Source organism: Polyodon spathula, chromosome 3 (genome assembly GCF_017654505.1).
Source record: "Polyodon spathula isolate WHYD16114869_AA chromosome 3, ASM1765450v1, whole genome shotgun sequence".
NCBI classification, from domain to species: Eukaryota; Metazoa; Chordata; class Actinopteri; order Acipenseriformes; family Polyodontidae; genus Polyodon; species Polyodon spathula.
The window spans coordinates 32,217,569-32,238,153 of record NC_054536.1 but is presented as its reverse complement, the minus strand read 5'-3'; the positions used below and the strand labels follow the sequence as shown (position 1 = coordinate 32,238,153).

The 20,585-nt window shown below is 36.6% G+C and overlaps 1 protein-coding gene across 2 annotated transcripts in view; it reads left to right on the top strand.

Moving 5' to 3' along the window:
• Positions 1–20,585, top strand: part of tsnare1 (T-SNARE Domain Containing 1) — a 274,777-nt gene that overhangs the window by 20,519 nt on the left and 233,673 nt on the right. The window lies entirely within an intron of this gene.

Below are 20,585 nucleotides of genomic sequence, written 5' to 3'. Positions count from 1 at the left end.
ACAACTCCGGGGGATCAAAACGATCCCTTGCAGAAAATAAAATACCTGAGATAGGGATATAATGGAGGCATATAATATTTAAATGTTTTATGTAATGAATACGCATAACAATTTTGCTGCACAGCTTGAGTTTACATGTTATCATGCTTCTTAGTTGGTTCCCGGCATCTCAAAGGTCAATGGTAGGTAGGTAGGCATGTGGTAGGTATAGAAATGATAGGACACCTTGTAACCTGGCTGGGAATTGCCAGAAACATGTAACCAGTAAGTGTGGGTTTTCACTACCATATTGTTTGTGGTCAATAAAACAAATAAATACTTGATGTTTTTATTTTTTATTGTAAGACCAGGTTTTTGTACAATAGTTCAGAGTAACATTGCCATTTAGAATGTAAGGCTGTAGTTAATGCATACCCCATTAGTTAGCATTAAAGCATGTACAGTATTTATTGAAAATACAAGGTAATGTTGCACTTACTCACCCAAAATACATTTTACTCACATAGTGTATAAATTGGAGAGTAAATTACTCAATAACCCAAAACCTTATCTGGAGCGTTGGTTGCAACAAAGATGCAGAAGCAACGAACAAAAACTTATTTGTGTTTAAAGTGAATACTGGTGAGTGGATTGTGGTTTTGGTTTTTGTGTACCCCTGAGACATGCAGCTGCTCTACATGACTCTCCACTGTCATTCAGAGCAGTCCGTGAAGCAGAATATTATACAATATCATTGTACTCTAAAACTGTATAAAGAAACTAAGCAGGAGTCCACATTCACATGTTGTGGTGATGCAGGGATGTTTCTTTGCAATTTACATTACAGATTACTTCTGTCTTCTCTAATGTTCCACCCAGCTCTGAGATCAGCTGTTCTGCCACTTGTGCATTACAGCATTATATATTTCAATTGTTCACACAAACACGCTCAGAGTAGTAAAGTAGAATACTGGCCTCCCATCTAACTGTCAATCTCTCAGCTGTCTATCACTATGTTTGTTAACTTGAGCATCAGTCCAAACTGCTGTTTTAGCCTGCTTTGCTATAGGGAGGGGAGAATAATGGTATTTTTCTCTGCTGACATTTCCAGCAACAACTGTTTTACTGATGACCACCTGACAGTGGTTTAATAAAAACAGACACATTCACGTAACCAGCTCTGACAATTAGACTTCCTCCAGATTTGAAGTCAGTAAGCAGTAACGCACAACAGGAACTCTGTATATATATCCGGATTCCCTGAAGTTCGTCATTGAGCTTATACAATTACTTTATGTTATTTTAATCTAGTTTTTCAGTAAATTTGCAAACTAATTTTTCCATGGTTATACGATGCATTTATTATAGTTTACTGTGGTCTGCTGTGTGTGTTGTTGTTTTTTGTTTGTTTGTTTGTTTGTTTTTTTTAATTGGCTTTACCTTATTTTACCAAATTTTCAAAATGCTTTCTTACACTTTACTATGCATTTACTGCAGGGAAACTTTTATAAGGGTTATCTGACACATTGCATATATCTCACAGCCATCTTTACTTTAGTGTTGTCATGCAGCATCAACACTACAGAAAAGTAATACTGTACATTTAATGATGCCTGAAACACTATCCTGAATATAATTCTGTGCACTGTAAAAATATATTAAGCTGAAAATAAAATAATTTAAATGGTAATTGGAATCTGAAATGTGAAGATCTGGTGTTACCTAGTCAGTGTCAAAAATATGAATGACTATATATATATATATATATATATATATATATATATATATATATATATATATATATATATATATATATATATATAATGACATGTAGTCAAGACCTCAAACCTCGAGTCATCAGTGTCTGAGTCGGAGTCACTATCATCCGAGTCACAAGTCCTTAACTTCAAGTCCCGAGTCTGAGTACTTGAAACAAACCAATTTCATTAAACTAGTGGTAGAAGTGGGGGAACAGTTTACCAAATAAACATCGTCTGATATCCCTCTGGAAAAATGTGCAAATAATACAAAAAAAATAATAAAATGATGATTTTGATTTATTTTTTCAAGCTAGATTATTCTATTTCTTTTTTCAACTTGTCTGTCACTGTTTCTTTTCTTTTGAAATTGGAGTTGGAATAGGAATACATGAAGTTTATAGATAAGCTTCAAATTCTAGTTTGTGGACGTTGTTTTTCACTTTTGATAAAAGCTGTGCTCTGGACTATAGTATCTACTTTGACTTCAATTTGGCCTTCAATCTGCCAATCTGATTCAGAGATTGCCGGAACTGCATATATAATACTGTGTTCTTAAATAGTAAATTATTATTTGTATTATTTGTTTTGCAAAACAGAAACGTTTCACTTTCATTGCATTTGCACTTTTATTAAGTCTGTAATACAATAACCCATTTACGAGACTGTGCTCCATTTCATTTCAGATAACAATGTATTTTTTATCTTTTCTCTTTTACACAAAAACATATTATATTTTTGTATTTCCCCTTTGTGTATATAATGGAATACAAAATGCAGTTCACACAGGACTTCAGGTTATAATACTGTGTAGTGCAGCCAGTACATGCTAGAGGTGAGGAAAGGAAAAATGGGCTTATTATTTTGGACCCATGAAGATCTCTACTTCATGGACTTGGATATTATTTCTGGCTATATTTATTATTTTTGTCCAGTGTGTGCTCTGTTTTCTGTTGCTCTCTCGTGTTCTCTCTTTTTTTTTGTTGCTCCATATTTCTTCGTATTATCTTGTATTATATTAGGATTATGGTGATGGTGGAAGGAGGCTTTATAGGGGATTATACTTTCGTCGTTTTCTAATAAGAATCCATTGTGCTATTGTTATTTTTATTGATTTATATTTAGATATTCATAGATTCAGGGAGCTCAACAAAATTTAATTATGTATTTTTCAAGAATGATTTTTAAGAAATGTATTTCTAAAGTGCTTAAAAAGCCTAGAACACAGTTTAAAGAGAAAGACGTGTTAAAAGCCAAACAATTAATTGCCTGTTAACCATGCTGACATTAGTTATTCCTTATAAAACTTCATGTAAAGGAGAAAAGAAATAGCTGGACTGCTCTTCTGCTATATAATGTTTTGCTGGGTGGGTTTTTATTTTTTTATTGTGCACAGTTTCGTGGTAACCGAAGACATTGTATTCTGAGAGATGCAGTTGTTGGTGGAAGTTTTAGGGGAAGCAGGACTGGAAAGGTATAATTTCTTGTGTAATAGAAAATAAAAAAGGACTCGTTAATATGTCAGAGTCACGAAGCCTGAATGGTCACCCACCCCCGCAGACAGTGGCTCTTTCTGATCTGGAGACGACGGCTCTTCTCCCTCGAGATCTGTAGATGACAGTGTTTCTCCCTTTGGAATGGGAGATGCCGGTTTCTCCTTCTGGAAATAGAAACATTGGTGCTTCTCCCTCTGGAACTAGAGACACCTGTGCTTCTCTGTCTGGATATGGAGATGCTGGTGCTTCTCCTTCCAGCTCTAGAGATGGCATGACTTCTCCTTCTGGTTCTGGAGGTGGTGGGGCTGCTTCTTCCAGCTCACAGGACGACAGCTCCTCCCTCTCTGCCTCTTGGACAGGCAGCTCCTTCCTCTCTGACAGGCAGCCCCTCCCTCTCTGGCTCTTGGGCAAGCAGCACCTCTCTATCTGGCTATCAGTATGGGCATTCTTGTCACCCTTGTCCAAACACTTCACAGAATCCGCACCAGTATGGTGGGACATAAGGGCACTCTCTCCAGCAGTGGGCCTGTTCTCCACAATACTCACACCTGTAAGATCTATGGACAGGTGTTTCACATTGCTGCCGGAGCATCCCTGGCAGCAGCAACTCGAGTTCCATTGGCAGCGGCTCTTGTCCGATGCCAGCTGCTCTGGTTCTGGCACAGGCAACTTCGGTTTCGGTTTAGGCAACTCTGGCTCAGGTAGAAACAACTCTCCCTCTGTTTGTGGAAGGAGTTCCGGTGCTGGTAGATCCAGTCCTACCACTTCCCCAAAACTGCTGTCAGGCCACAAAGGCACAGTTGCCTCAGCTCAGCTTGCTCACGGCAAGTCAAAGAACATCCCCAGGTCCGAGGATGTAGAGAACTGGCTGTAGTTTGAGTCCCTCTTCATTTTCATGCTTTTCCATATAGACAATTAAAAGTGCAATCCCACCAGTGCCACCATATGTGGTGTTGGAACAATTCAATAATTGATCATTGAATTTTTATCTGGGTTGATTAGTTCTCTTATTAATAATATTTAATTGATGTGTTACAAAGATCAAGGATTTACTATGACCTAACATGCACATGCAAACACAAGGAATGTTTAATCAACAGTAGTATTTTAATAATACTAAGTACACAAATAATAAACAGAAATCAGAAAAGTCAGAAAGTAAATGTCTTAGTCTCTAAACACCAAACACAAGTCCAAAGCTCTCAGTGCACTCATGCTGGCTAGCAGGCAATTGGAATATGACATAGACACATCTCCTCACACACAAGGCATCAACTTCAACAGCAAGCAGCCTGTGACCTAGCTAGTACCTTGCTCACACACACGCACCCACACACATGCATGCACCCAGTCTAACTGAAATGATGCAGACAATCTTAGAATATATCACATTAAGCTTATTCATGGTAGATTAAGTATATGACAAGTTTACTTTTAAAGAAATTCTTCATACAACAATATGAGGTAGATTACTTATAGTTACTTCATCAACGTTCACTAAAAGTTAATGTGCACGCAAAGTGTGCAAACGAAATAATTATAACAGTTAAATTCTATGTGAATGTGTTACAATGAAGTAATTTAATTCCATGAAAGAAAAAGGCAGCTGTATTATACTCAAAAGTTCCTTAAAGCTTAGACATTTGGCCCTCTGTTTTGGAAACTCAGTCTGTTGAAGTGTCCAGTACAAAAATCTATCCTCTTAGCAACAAAGTCTTCAATCCCATGTTGGATCAAACTCGTCAACAAAGCTTTCAATTCTTGATAGAATCAACAAACAGCTGCAACAAAGTCTCCAGTCCTCGGTATAGGATCCAATGCTATGCTGACAATGGCAATGCTGCCAGAGGTGCGGGGCACTCCGGCAGCGCCAATGCTGGCAGCAACACTGGCACCTCCAGACGTGCAGCTGGAGATGACTCCCCCTTCTTGAGCACTGGTGAAGGCTTCCCTGCTCCCCTCACTTTCTTTGATACTTGGCCAGACAGCTGTTCCTCTTCTTCTTAGAGGGGGCAGCAGGCCACGAAGCGTCCCGACTCCCCGCAGACGAGGCATCAATTTGAGTCCTCAAGATCGGCGAGGTAGGTGTCCAAGCCACCATCCCATAGCACTGGGAAGGAGATGGAAATCCATCTTGTGCTTGCAAGGCTGGAGTTTGGAGAGCATTTAGACTCCACCTCATGGTGAAAGAAGACCTCCATGAATAGGTCGTCTCCCCGTGGGCACTCCTTGAAGCTGTCCAAAAGGGCCAAAATAAAAGGTTTAGACAAAACACATGAAAAACACAGCAAAAACACCTTCACCAACCTTAACACCAACATTCACATTTAACACCGGTAATTTTTCCCTTTGTATACACCTGTGGCTCCAACCTAATTAATCATCAATTAATCCATTATGGCGCCACATTCCCATGTATGTTCTAGCAGAGAGGAATTTAACCCCCTCCCCGCCAACCCAATATTGCCCCCACCCACCCACACATTACACCGGCAGGGCTTCCACCCGGCCACATGTAATACACAGGATAAATGTTATGTTATCAGTAGAGGGCAAGTTTGTTGCAATCTACCATGAAACTTTAAATAAAGGCCCCGACATTTATTTACAAAATTTGTCAGTAGCCCCAGCAGACCAGCGACTATTTGAGTGACTCAAACTTCACTATACGACTATATTTCAATGAAATCATGAAAAAGCTGCCTGCACACAACCTGATAGAAACGACATAAGAAAATTACAATGTTCCAGCAATGTCATTAAATGGTTGTATAAGTGAGTAATTACAGTTTGTATTGAAATAGTAATAAAAACAGTAGAATCCACTAAAGACAGCCCTGTAAATATTGGAACACAAGCGTGTGTTAAGGTAGGCTAGCACAATAAAAAAAAATAAAAGCAATAAGTATCATATTTATCATATTTATTAATATATTTACTGTTCACCCTCAAAACGTGTACATTGGTAAGCATGGACAAGCGATGAAAAAATTAACCAGCAATGAATCTTCATTGCAAAACAACCGCATGAATTACTGTGTTAATACGAAAAGTAAGTTTATACTGTTGACCCACAACACACTAAAAAAATGCTTCAAACTGTTTAAAGATTAACAATAGAATCAATACAAGTACCAGTTTTATCACAAAATCAAAGCAAAAGTGACTAATTTGTTTTTATAATGTGTACATTGATAAATAAGAATGGTAGAAAAAGAGCAAAATGCGAATATTCATTCATTGCAAGACTCAATGCACGAAATACTGTTAATAGAAAACCCTGTTGATATCAGAAAACAAGTTTGTATTTTACTTGCTCTCAGCATGCTGAAAAAAGCATGTACATTAAAATAAGTTAAATTCAGTTATCTTATCATTCATCCTGAGCCTCACTTTCTCTTCAGTGATGCTGAAAAACAAATTGGTAAGCTCGCTGTACAGCTGTGTTTGTATTGACTGGAATATTCAGTATGACACACATTATATTATTATTCATAACCCATGTGTTTAAAATATACCCGGTGTCTATTTAACATATTTCCCAGAAGTCCCGGTGCTTTTAGAGAACCGGCGAGTATTGGAGATTTGAAGATTGGAGTTTTATGGTAATTGTGTGGCCTGTCATTATAAGCTCCAAACTGAGAAAAAAAAATGTTAAGCTGCCATACACTGGGCTACAGATATCTTAACAATTTGAATGTCAAAATATGAAAATGTTGCCATTCCACCAAGGTCACTGCCATTGTGCTGCCTCATTGTATTTAAGAATAATTAGGAACTATAGGGATGGCTCCATTTCCATCATGCTTGACCAGTGTTTAAACTGTTTCAAATGCCCATGAAATAATGGGGACCGATGTAGTCTCCTTGGTAAAGGGCTGCACGCACAAAGAAGGGACTCTCTGTAAACACCTTTGAAACAATTATTTGTCTTATTAGAAAGGTATTTGACAGCAAGGAGGCATTTTCTTTTAATGGTTGCCTTGACCAATGCACACTGGGGCAGAACTCTATGGAGCACTGTGAAAATTCTTCTGACGGAGCTGAGCGGGTGAACAAAAGATGAGGTGTGAGGTGTCCTCTCTTGGGCCTTCTCTTCAGGAGACAACAGTGTGCTTACTGGCTGTCAAAAGTAATTAATCTTTTGCTGTGTAAAAATTAATCTGATTAGCTGTGCACGTGACGCAGTGCCAGGGCCTAACTCTGTTACTGTTCCTAATCAGATTTTCTTCCACAAGCACCCTAAGGAAAGATTCTCTGGGATAAGCAAACCTCCAAAACTGTTTCTGGCTTCTACAGTGCAAAATACATGTTAAACTTTTATTCTGTTACCAATATGGGCTATGAATATCCAATAATGGGGATATAGTGAAGATGGTCGTATTTATTGTATTTATGTCATGGATCTAGAACCACTTACTCAATTTAATGAACATTCAATGTAGGTAATTTAGGTAATGGTGATCTATTTTGATGCAGATACTATAGTTTACATACTCTTTAAAAATTTTAACTGTAAGAGCATCTTCTCACACATTTTGGTGAAAATATATTTAAAAAAATAGCAGAGCATAACATTCCTAGCAAGGAAAGTTTATAGAATTCATTCAAGACTATGATAACGAAGAATATGTTTTGCTGATATATAAAGTTGTAAATTCTCTGAGATTCTGGAAAACCTTCTATTAAGAACCTTCCACAGTGGAATTCGCTTGAGGGTGGTTTCTCGTCAAACTGCTGTGGGATACAAATAGCAGCTATTGGATTGTGCTGCTTGATATTTTGATGCCTGTTGTGCTGTTGTTTTTATATAGTATGAGAGCATAGGTGCCAACTTTTCCAATTGTTTTGGGATGCTTGATGAAAGTGTTCCTTCTCACAGTGCTTCATAGTTAAAAACATGTATAAAGAGGAAACAAAATAAAACATTCAAGGAAAAGTAATGCATTGTTAAATGTTCATAATTAAAACTTGATGTGCTCTCTGGTCATAGAGTTCTGCATTAGTGAAACAGTCTTAATAGTTCATAATGCATTCTTTGGTTGAGTCACACATTACATATATATGCGCCAGCTTCCACGTGGCTAAGTACGCATGTACAATGTTCAGCATCTAGTTGAATAGACGCACATTACGTATTGTGATGATATCAAAAGCATGGCTTCAGTTCAGCTGCTTGTAAACACATAGTATAAGTTTGATACTTATTCTACTGGTGCAATGTTTAAAACAAAGTCTTCTTAACATGGTCGTCCACTCTATAGAAGTTAGTTGTGCACCAGCGCAGTGCAGTATCTCCGTGAATTCTGTAGGCAAAAGGTTTCGTCATTCCGAAGGAAGACCATCTTCTCTGGGACAGCTTTGAAGATTACATCATTGCGTCTTTATTGAAGAACTTCGGAGTTTGATGAGTTGAGAGCAATGAAATGTTTTGAAGAAAGAGCAAACACAAAGAGAGCATAGAGACAGATAAAATCCTTGTATTGAGTTTAAATAACACGATGTATAGGCATTCCCATGTACTGTAAACAAACCCTTGTTGGTCCTTCCATTGGTTCACAGTATTTGATAGACAGTTGCGTGTCACACAAAAAGGGTTTGTTAGAAATGGAATGGATCTGCCTATTTCATTAACATGATTTTACATTTATTATTTAAATCCTATTCAATATAACTTTAGTTACATTCATTGGAGAAGCATACAAATTTCAGTTTCATTCTCTATACACAATTACGACTACAAGCATATGAAACACATTGTAATACAATCAAACAATATTTAAAAATAGTTATTAGTTTATAATATTAATTTAAAACACAATAAACCCTTCAGATTTATTGGGAAACTTACTTAAAATAACTATTTAACTTTTTTAAGATATTTAATTAAAAATGATTCTTAAAGCATTTGAACTAACTTTTAACACAATAATGGTACACCTGCATCGTCACTATAGCTTGCTTGGTAAGTTGTATGACATCTTAGGAGGCTATCTGACAATCAGATAGCATTTTTGGAAGGAGAGCTTCAAAGAGTTAACACATTTTGTGGACTGTCCTTATCTAATCAGCTTTGAAGTAGATCTGGTTAAGAATGTTCTAGAATCAGTGTTAACAACCCAATCCCCACAGCATGTCAATACAGACAACATAATTAAATATCTGAGAAATGCTTATATTAAATTTAATTTAACCATGAATTTCCTTGACAGCTTCAAAGTCCACTGATTCTAACTCTCTATAAATATTGTTGACCGAAGGACTGTTTTTAGATGATGCAATGCAGAGAAACACTGCTCGCTGGTGCACGTTGTGACTGGGATTGTAGTAGTCAAATCGGTTTGAATAACTTCGGAAACATAATACGAAATGTCTGATCTAACTTAAAAAATGCCACAATGTCCTGTAAATTTCTAATGCCACCAGAAGGCTGGTGGGCTCGTATTACATCCAGCATCATATCGCATTGGAAAGTTACTACAGTACTGTAAACTTCATTTCCATAGAACTGAAAAACTGTTTTCCCCTGAATCTTCACTTATCACAAATTTCTCAACATACAGCAGTAAATGTAAACTTTCTTTGTTATTTAGACCAGCCAACATGTTGTGAAATATTGGCATCTGTAGAAATCTTCTGCAGTGCAGAATCTATGTTGTTGCCCATTACTGCCATCTAACCACTTTGGTACTCTGTGTTTCCGGGGCAGGAATGGTTCTTCGATGCTCTGATTGTTTACTAGTACTTGTGTCTGTGTCCAGAACGTATCAAAGCCATTCCTCAAATATGAAATGGTGGTTCTCAAAAGGCTGCTTCCTGAAGGCTCAAGAGCCAGCTTGCAATGCTGTATTTGCACCATCAACATGAGAGAATAATTTCAGAAGCATTGCAACAAATGTACACAGCAAATGTCTCCAGTCTAGAACAAAATCCATTAGCTTTGGCACTGACTTCAGTATGATCTTCCTCGGCAGTCATCTGCAAAAATTCAAGTAGCTTGCTGTAATTATCTGTAGCTGATTTCAAGCTAGCTGCATTAAGTGTCCCTCTACTTTGGTGTTCGGATTTTTCCCATGGACCACTTGCCACACATTTTTTTCATATCAGCATTTTGAAACTACGTTGTATGTGTATATGTATAAGTACGTGTAGAAAGTAAAGCAATTATATAACATACCTAACTTAATGAGAGTGCTTTGTAGATAAATGGCATCTCAATTTTGCAGATTTAAGAGTTTTGTTTTACTAGATGTAGATTTTATTTTATTTTTTTAAATAATGCTGGCTAAGCTAATGTGCTTCATAAAGTGTAACTTATTTAATTAGTATTTGTTTCACATTAAAAAGCTGTTTCAGTTAATGGCAGCTTTGAAGGTGATGCTTGGTATTGCATCAAACTAAACTGCAATATTTTTTTAATTTATAAACACACCCGTAATAAAAAAAAAAACAGTTCAAGAGGGAAAATGCATACTACACACATCTTATAATTATATATCATGTGGTTAAAGCTGTTTGTTGTGTTGCTTAGTAGTAGAACAGCCAAACTTAAGGAGTGAGCCAAGCAGTGAACCAAGATAGCACAAGGCTCAATATCACAGATTTTACCCTGCACACCGTTCCTTATGCCAGACACATTACTAGCACCATCAAAGCACTGTCCCTTGCACTTTTTTTAAATCCAAGCCCCACCTTGTTAAGACATGTAACAGTGTAGAAGAGAGCCCTGCACATAGTTAGTGAAGCTGGGCAAAGCCCTGCTTGTGAATAAATGTGTTGTGTCTAAATTATATTGTAAATAGTGTAATATGTTTGAAAAAAAGGAAAAGCATTGTTTGGGAAAGGGTGTTGTTGTTGTGGCATGATTTGAATGTATTTTGTGTTTATTTAAAACAAGTGATTTTCTTTGTTATTGTTTGATTTGGATGTGGTCTTGCAGAGGCGATGGTAGCAGCTAGTCTCTGTCAGACAGCTCTTGAGAATGCATGATCAGCAGCAAATTAATTAAGAGTTGTTGTTGACCAAGCAGATATTAAAAACTTGTGTACAATGTGACCATCTTCAGATTGATTAATTTATTACTAATCTGGAGATAGTATAAAAACCTGCAGCATTTGCTGATGGTGAGCAAGAGAGAGCAAGAGAAAAAACAAAAATAAAAGTAAGCGTGGAGAATTAAGGTTGATCTGTATACAAATGTAATTGCTGTTTTACAATCAAAGTATTTACAAGCAAATATAATGTAATATCATAAAACATAATCATTACATTTATAACAGCGCAGTTTTCTGTGACAACAAGGTCTTCATACAGAACAACACCCCGCATAGGAAATGGAATAGTCCGGGTTCTCCGCAAGTCACTGCCAGCTTGTCATGGGAGGGGAGTAATAAAAAATGAACATTCACAGAACCATAAGTTAATTTCCCTCACAGTCAGGTAACATTAACCCCTCTCTGGAACTTCCATGCAAGCTGTGTGGCGAGCATGCAGTAAGAGATATTACAATTGCATATATGTATAAACATTTTTTTGCACATCCTCAGGGAGCTCAGTACCACTTGCATCAATACATTTTGGGGGTGCACCCACAGCACCCACGGAGCTGGCGCCTTTGTATGACAGCACCATTACCAGCTCTCAGAGATGAAGACAAGCAGTTTAAAAGTGTTTAATTACCCTTTAATTACTGCTATTTTCTAAATTAGAAAAACTAGAACTGAGCGTAATTCAAGGTATCTAAACTTGTATGCTTCTCATTTCTGTAACACTAATTTGGAGTGTTCTCCTTTTAGAAAAAAAAAGGAGTTAATAAAGGCTTGTTCATACCTCTGTCACAGATGAATGTGATACATCAGGCGCAGACAGCTATAAAAGCTGAGCAGCTTCACTATTTACTGTACGAAGGACATGTCATGTCACAGCCCTTTTGATTGCACAGCTGTCATTAGTACTTTAAATACAAACTGCATTCGTGGAAATTGGGAAAATTGCCATTTTATGGGAAGTGCTGAGTTTGTACTGTACATCTTATACAAGAGGTTTCAAAAACAATCAAAAACGACGTTGTTGGTACATTCGTCCTCTCAACCAACAGAGAACTGGAAAGGGAGAATTTTATACATTAAATTAGAGAGTGCAGGTATGTGACAATGAGAGATATTGTAGGTATTTTAGAATGGCAGGTGAAAGGTTTGACAAGCTGTTATTAAACAGATTGAGACCACTGCTTCAATGCAAAAATATACATGTGATGCCAGTGACGCCTGCAGAAAGACTTGCACTCACACTGCACTGCTATTCCCAGCTAAGTGTGGCCATGACACTCTTTATTTCAGGGTTCTCTTGCTCCTCACAAATCTGCCACGCAGCTTTCTCCATCAGTCTTTACATTCTCTCCAGTCGTTTTCTATTTTTTCTGAATACAGACACCAACACTGTTGGTTTGTTTCAAGGGGAGTCTGTCCTCTGAGCAGATTATTATTTGAGAGTCTGTGCCCTGTCCCCTGACTTTGAACTGTAACTAAATCAAATAGTGCATCAAGATGGGTGCTACCTGATCTATCCTATTCCCCAGGCGAGCTGCACTGCTCTGATTGGGTGAATGTGTGGCCAGCCACTGTGAGGTCACTCCACAATGCTGACCTGCCATTGAACACTTTCTGTATTGAATTATTCTTTGAGTGAGAGATTGTGACGAGTCCTTTAATCTTCTTCCTATGGAGAGATTTAACCTGCTGACTAACAAAGATGCAGTTGAGCTTGGACTCAACTTTTTCAAAGCCTTTTTTGATGAATTAAATAGTTCTATTTTATTGTTCTGTTCTTTAGGACAGGGGCTCCCAAACTTTTTTAACAGAGGCCCAACTGTTCAGCTGAATTAGGCACTGTAATCCACTATTACAATGTCAAATTAAAAACATTTTATATGTTTAAACCTGTAACATTATAAATAAACCTAATCTAAACTGTCCTTTATTAATTTGAATAAATATTGTGAAAGATGGAAATCACACAGAATATGCACTGAGTGAAAAAAAAAAAAATTAACACTTTAATTTTAATAAATAAAATAAATTGCAAAAACTAAACAGATGTTTTTATCAAACCTTTAAATTAGGCAACTTTTTATAATTGGAAATTTTAGAAATGTAATAATTTTTCTTGGTCATCAAACAAAATAGAAGTGCTTGTCTCTTATTATTCCCATTCATAAATACCTAAACAGGAATCACTTTGTGTAAAACCAGTACAGTGTGCACAAAAACATAAATCGAATCCTGATTTCTGAACACTGTTTAACTAAAACATCCAGCCATTACCTCTCATGCACAAAAAAGATGAATGCGCACAATACAGAGGGAAACAAGAGCCTTGTAGATGTTACTTTTTTCGCCACTACTCTGTGCAACCAAATTCAACTCGCAAAATCACATTCAGTTGACTTGTAACAACCCCCCCCCCCCCCCCCCCCCAAAAAAAAAAAATAAAAAGATTTTGTTGCATAATCAGATGCTGTAAAACTGTGGTCTAGTATTGAATGTTTACACAAAACATGTATACACAGATACAAAGTACACACACATTGGCTCCCGAGTAGGGTGACCATCCGTTCCTAATTGGGCGGGACAGCAACAGTGGGGGGAGGGAGGGTATTTGCGCACTAAATGTAATGCTATAAAGTACTTTTTTTAACTGGGAAAGGGATTTGACGCTTGGGCATAGACGTGCTGGTGCGGCACTGTCTACTGGCCTTCCAAAATAAAAAGCAAAGTGACGCGAAGCGCTGGTGTGCCCAGGCCTTTAAGGAGCTAAAAGGCATGATGCAAACATAGATACACTGTATAAAGAATGTAGACATTAATGAATGGGTTAACTCTGTGTTTGCTTTCACTTTGAAACTTTTTACTCCTACGCACTCACCAGCGGTATAGTTGGCTCATTGATCTGCGTTCCTCTCGTGGCGACACATTCTGGCAAAATTGAGCTACAACAGTACATTCAAAGTCTTCAATAGAGTGTATGCAATCTACGTTAATAATTTTTACCCTTTTCCATGGTCCTACATAAACATTAATGTGATTTCTACAGTAAGTAGTCATACTTTAATTTAATACAAATTAAAGCTAGTAAGCTGTGTATTGCAGTGCTTTGTGGCAGACTGCAAGCACCAGCCAAAAAGGGAATCTTCTCCAGATTTCCTATAGTAGCTCATGTTAATCTCTTAAGGAAGTGGTATGTTGATTTATGCTAATCTGTAGTAATAAAATATATAAGAAATATCCAAAACCATTTGCGTATATAAATGTAATTTGTAGACCAAAGTGATTTTACATTTCAACATTACTGTTTTCCATTTGATAAGTCATTTCCATGTTTTTCCATTTCATATACCTATTACTTGATATTTAGACTTTTACTTTCAAGCTGCATTGTTTAAGTAAATGCCAATACATTATTTATTGTTATTGGTATTTATTTTAATCAAGCAACAGAAATGAAAAAAAAAAAAATACAATACTGTAGAAAATGCAACAGAAAAGAACTTTTGAAAACCTTAAAATCAACAGTGTCTTCGAAATAGCAATTCTCGCAAGTGCATTTTTTAAAATTATATATTTGTTTATTTATTTATTAATGCACTTGCGCATTCTCAGACTCGGTAGTTAATGAGAAATAGCACCTTGGGAAAGTATACTCAGAACAAAGTCATACAGTTATTTCACATATTTAGGGCCAGGATATGCAGTTTTAGACCCCTGCAAAACCCTGAAATTTGTTTTCGGTGGGGGGCGTTGCCCCCTGCACCCACACTGGGGGGGACGGGGGATGGGGGGGGACACACCCCCATACCCCCATACCCCCATACCCCCTTGCCTTCTACTTAGGATTTCTAGCCTCCTACAAATGAAAATGAAAAGACTGTTGTCATATTAATTAGTGGCTGATGTTCACAAAATTATTTAATATGTTGTAGGGTGTCGATCCTTTTGTCTGTGACTGAATCAATAAAGTTTGATAATATTGTAGTGGCCAGCTATGGCGGGCTACAGTGGAGAAGGAAGAGGCAGACAACAGCATGAAGTTCATGCAGTGAAAACTGCTATTCATATTACCTGCTCTGCACGGCAATGGATTCAAATAGATAACTCTTTCAGGATGCTCTTTTCTAATTAATTCCTCTTTCAGTCGCGCTCTCATCTCAGTCGCTGTCGCAGCAGCACGCTCCTTTATACCGCACAACTCCACCCACTCTTCACCCATTGATATTATGGCACCCCATTGGCCATGCATGCATCCAACTCCTTCCCATAGCTGACGCTCTCTCAATCTCCCGTCACACTCACTAAGCATCCCAGTGGTCCAATCAAGGAAACAGGGGAGAGAGAGAGTGAGCGAGAGAGAGAGAGAGAGAGAGAGAGAGAAAAAAAAGAAAGATATAGCCCAAGCCAGCAAAACAGCATGAATGACACAGAGCATAACAAATACACATTATACACGATTGTGAACAGCAATGTCCCATCCCCTTCCCCAGTTCATATCACAGTCCTTTTCACACAGATCCCTCATTGCAGCTTCCCCATCGCTACAATATTGTAATAGCGAACACAGATGAAACACTGCTGTGTCTGTGTTGTGTTGCAGTGTATCACTCGCAAGTCACTACACAGGTGCAGATTAAGAAACTTTCTGCCTGCTGCACTTAATTGAGTAGCAGAATACCTGGCCTTATCATGAGTATGATAAGGTACATAATAATGTGCTTGATAAAACGATGTAAAAAAGGGGGTTAATAATTGGTTTATCATGGTAAAGGCGACAAGCTAATCACACTCCACATTAATCTTTATTTATTTCTACCTGTTTTTGTTTATTGGTTATCTGCACTGGCTCTCTGTCATGGCTAGAGGGTTCATTTCCCTGTCAGTAGCATCAATGAAATTCAAGTAAAGTGAGAACGGATGCACTGTATGGATGAATCAGCATTAAGTTCTAATTTTCTTTAATTGGTTTAAGTCGTGTCTAATTAGGGGCGATAGTTATGTTCTCTTTAAATATGTCCTTTCTTCCCTCTATTGGGTGGCTTGTTCCTCCAAAGAGCAGAGGCATGAAGAACAGTTGTTGTGTCTTCTTTCATATTCCTGGTTTGTTAGAAGCAATCATCTTACAGGCTGCCGAAGCACCTAGAATCTGAGATTAAAATAATGTTGGCAATTAAATATTTTAATTAATTTGCATGTGTTTCTTAAAGTCAAAGTAAATTCAGATTGAGTAATATGTAAATATGTCAATATTTGAAGATCAAACTAAAAGGGAAATCTTTTCTAAAAGGGAGATCTTCCCCTTACCTTTTCTAGGTCTGGGGAGTTGCAGTCATTGGCAGTTTCAAGAAAGCTGGGTGAGATCAAATCATTTTATACCTGCTTTGTGCTGGATTCGTGGGACAAATTGTTGTTTTTGGTTTTGTTTGTTTTGCTACTTTGTTTTGCACCAGATTTCCATTAGATTTTTTCCAGGGTTTCAGTCAGGGGTTTTGTTTCTTTAATTGATGGACAGTTCTGTTTATTGCTAAAGACATTTACTTGAATACAGACTTTATTGAAGGTAACTGAGCTTTTCTGAGCTACTGTCCTTTCTTTGAGAGACGTGGGATTATTTTGGTTTTTGCTGAAGGACTATGAACGCAGGTCAGGTGGCCTGGTAAACACAAGACTCGAATTAATGGTTTATTGCATTAGAACATAAGAACATAAGAAAGTTTACAAACGAGAGGAGGCAATTCGGCCCATCTTGCTCGTTTGGTTGTTAGTAGCTTATTGATTAATAATAATTATATTTATTTCAGACAGGTAACATTTTGCTTGATAAATTTCGACACTTACCAGTAAATCTTAAGATTTGCCAATATTCACACCAATGTATAGAGGGCTGTTCCGATTAAGAGATTAATTGGACTGATTCATCAATAAAATAGTTGATCACTGATTTTTTTTTTTACAATTTAATTGTATAGAATTGTATTTTTTTTTTTATATATATATAAAATAAAATCAACCAATAGAAGATCTGCATTTTCTCAGTGGCAGTCCAATCATAAGTGAGCGGAGGTGGGACATAAACAGTTGAAGGTATTCTCTGCTTCGGCTGAAGGCCTTGAGAAAGTTTAACCAATGGGAGAGTCAAAGAGCTGCCCCTCGTTATGCAGGTGTCCAATCTTGAGTGAGCAGAGGCAGGACATAAACCCTTGAAGGTATACTCTGTTTAAGTTCTATTCTTGTCCGTTTAATATCACATATTTCTGACAGTGTGAATAGGGTAATTTGTTTTAGAAAAAATGCATCATGACATTTCAAACATCAGGTGGGTAACTGGCTAAAGAGTTAGTGACTTATGTTGCTTTGCAGTTTGCATTACTAGTCTCTATAAGATGATAACTTTCACCTTCTTAACATACACTTCCGTACGGCTATGTATATTCATATATATATATATATATATATATATATATATATATATATATATATATATATATATATATATATATATATATATATATATATATATGCATACAATTGTAGTCAAAAGTTTATGGAAATGTATAATTCCCAGAAATTTATCAAAAACAAAGAATTTTAGGAAATCTTTTGTAGCAAAGGTTTTGCTTTTGTGGATAAGCGGGAAAAAAAAGTTACAAGGAATAGATGTCTACAATGAATTAATTTTTTGTAAAGCTCAAAAAATGTTATTTCAAAAGTATTCATACCCTTTGATGCTATGATAGTATTGTGTACAAGGTGCTAGAAATTTCAATATGATAATGCAGAATCTATTTCTACAAAAGTCTAAAAATGCTGGATTGTAGGTGAACAGTCTTAGAGAGTATAAGAGGGTTAGGCATAGGATGACTGTTGTCATTACCAATGAGTCAATATGGGAAAGTAAAGAGCTATCTTAAGACTTTAGGCAGAAAATTATTTATTGTCATAAAGATGGAGAAAGAAACAAGAAGATTTCCAAGCATTTGAGTATTCCAATTTCAATTACTGTTTCTATTATCAAGAAGTATGTTGGTACTGTCACAACGCTCCCATGGTCTGGAAGAAAGAAGGTTCTTTCACCAAGAACAAGTAGAAGAATTGTGAGGAAGGTTAATAACAATCCGAGATTGACAGCCAAAGATATTCAAAGTGAATTGTCTGCAAGTGTGACTGGGGTTTCCATTTCAACCAGAGGTCAGGTATTGCATGGTGAAGATCTCAATGGTCGCAGGCCAAGGAAAAAGCCACTCTTAGGAAAACGTCACAAGGACAATCGCTTAACGTTTGCAAAACAGCATTTAAATGATGGATATGAGTTCTGGTCAAAGGTTTTGTGGAGTGATTAATCAAAAATTGAGCTATATGGTCATACTGACAGTCATTACGTTTGGAGACGTTCAGGTTATTATTGATAAATGTGCTTCAACTAGCTACTAATTTCATTTTCCTTGTCAGGGTGTGAATACTTTTGAATTAGCATTTTTGGAGTTTTGCAAAAAAAAAAAATGGCTGAAATAAATAAACAATAGCTAATATCTAATAATCTATTTCTTGTAACGATTTACCTCGTCCACAAAACAAAACTTTTGCTACAAAATAATTTTCCTATAATTTGTTTTCGACTATAGCTATGTATGAGAGTGTGTGTGTGTGTGTGTGTGTGTGTGTGTGTGTGTGTGTGTGTGTGTATGTATATTTATTTTAAAGACTGGCTTAAAGAAAAAAAGGACATTCATTGTAAGGAAAAGTAAAAAAAAATCTTAAAGTTTTAAAACGCTGAGAGGTAGACTAAATAGATGTTAACTGTAGAAGTGTTTACCCCTCTCTGCTGACAGTGAGTTTAAAACCACCAATAATGCACTCCTGTCAGTCATGAAAACTTTTAGAAAAGCAGGTAAACAAGGCCAGTCACCAACCCCTGAATTACTGGCCTGGATTTGAAGCATCTGCAGGAAACTGAGACACTAATCTCTGACACTGAGGTTGTATTGGTGCGTAAAGTCTGGTATGATCTTAAACTTAATCTGTCATGACGTGGAGACGAGGGTGTTCGACAACTAAAAAAAAACATCTTTTGAGATCCCAAAGGATGAAAACAGACTTGAATATGTGTTCCTCGCATATAGCAAGGTCACAAACTCACCTCAAGACCTGGCTTCAGCATCCATCGCAGCTGTTCTCTTGCCTTCCTCAGTGTTATTTGAAACTCCACCCAGATCATCAAGATCATTAACTTGTGCTAAGTCCTCTAGTTTCAAGATGCCACTTTCAATGCATAAATGCACAATAAACAGAGACCTGCATTTTATTTTTAATAAGAGAACAATAAATGTAATTAAATGTGGTACTATATTACATTGCAGATGTATACACAATATACCTTCCTGGTTATGTCTTAATTTAAAATATGTTTTAATTATTTTAATTCCCCCAAATGACAGATAGCCGTGTTATAGGCGGTATAAACCATTTTGGGTCGTGCAGTTCAGATGATATATACCACCCCAGGCATGGTATATATCATGGGAACCGCATGGGCCGTCATGGTTTATACCTTACATATATAATAATAGATGGACTTCAGTGAGTTACAGGAAAATAATTCCATCTAGGTTTTATGTGATCTCATAAATTACGAGAGTGTTAGGTCGAGTAATTTATAAACTGTCACAGAAACCCGAGATGGAATTGTTTTTCTTTAACTCACTGAAGCCCATTCATTATTTTTTATAATACGTGGACATTAGTATCTTTAGTTAAAAAAAAAAAAAAAAAAAAAAACAATAAACTGTTTTTAAGGTTCAAATTGCAGGTGAATGTAATAAATAATAATAACGTAAATTAAGTAAATATCAAAGAATCTTAAATATAATGGTCTTTTGATAATTCAGGAACGGCGAATTAAACTGGGTAGACAGTGAACTGCAAAACAATAACATATTTTTAAGGAAAAGGTGTTTCAATGGGGTATGCTTTTTTTTCTTAGTCGTTGTCAGAGTCGAATTTTATTTGTCTTGCTTGTTTGTTTCGTGCTCCCATTAGTGGAGGATAACTGTAAATCTTCATAGAGACAGATTTGTTAAAATCACAGATATTAAAGAATCTTAAATATAATTTTCTTTTTGATAATTCAGGAACTATGAATTAAACTGCAAAAAATACTTTTATTATTTTAATTTTAATAATTTCCAGTTCCCCTCCAGTTTCTCTGAGATATGAATGTACCACTTTTTTTTTTGTTAACATATTCTCATTTAGTTGATCATTAATTAACATTTCTGTACTGTGGGTGTTGTCGAGTGAATGAAAACAAG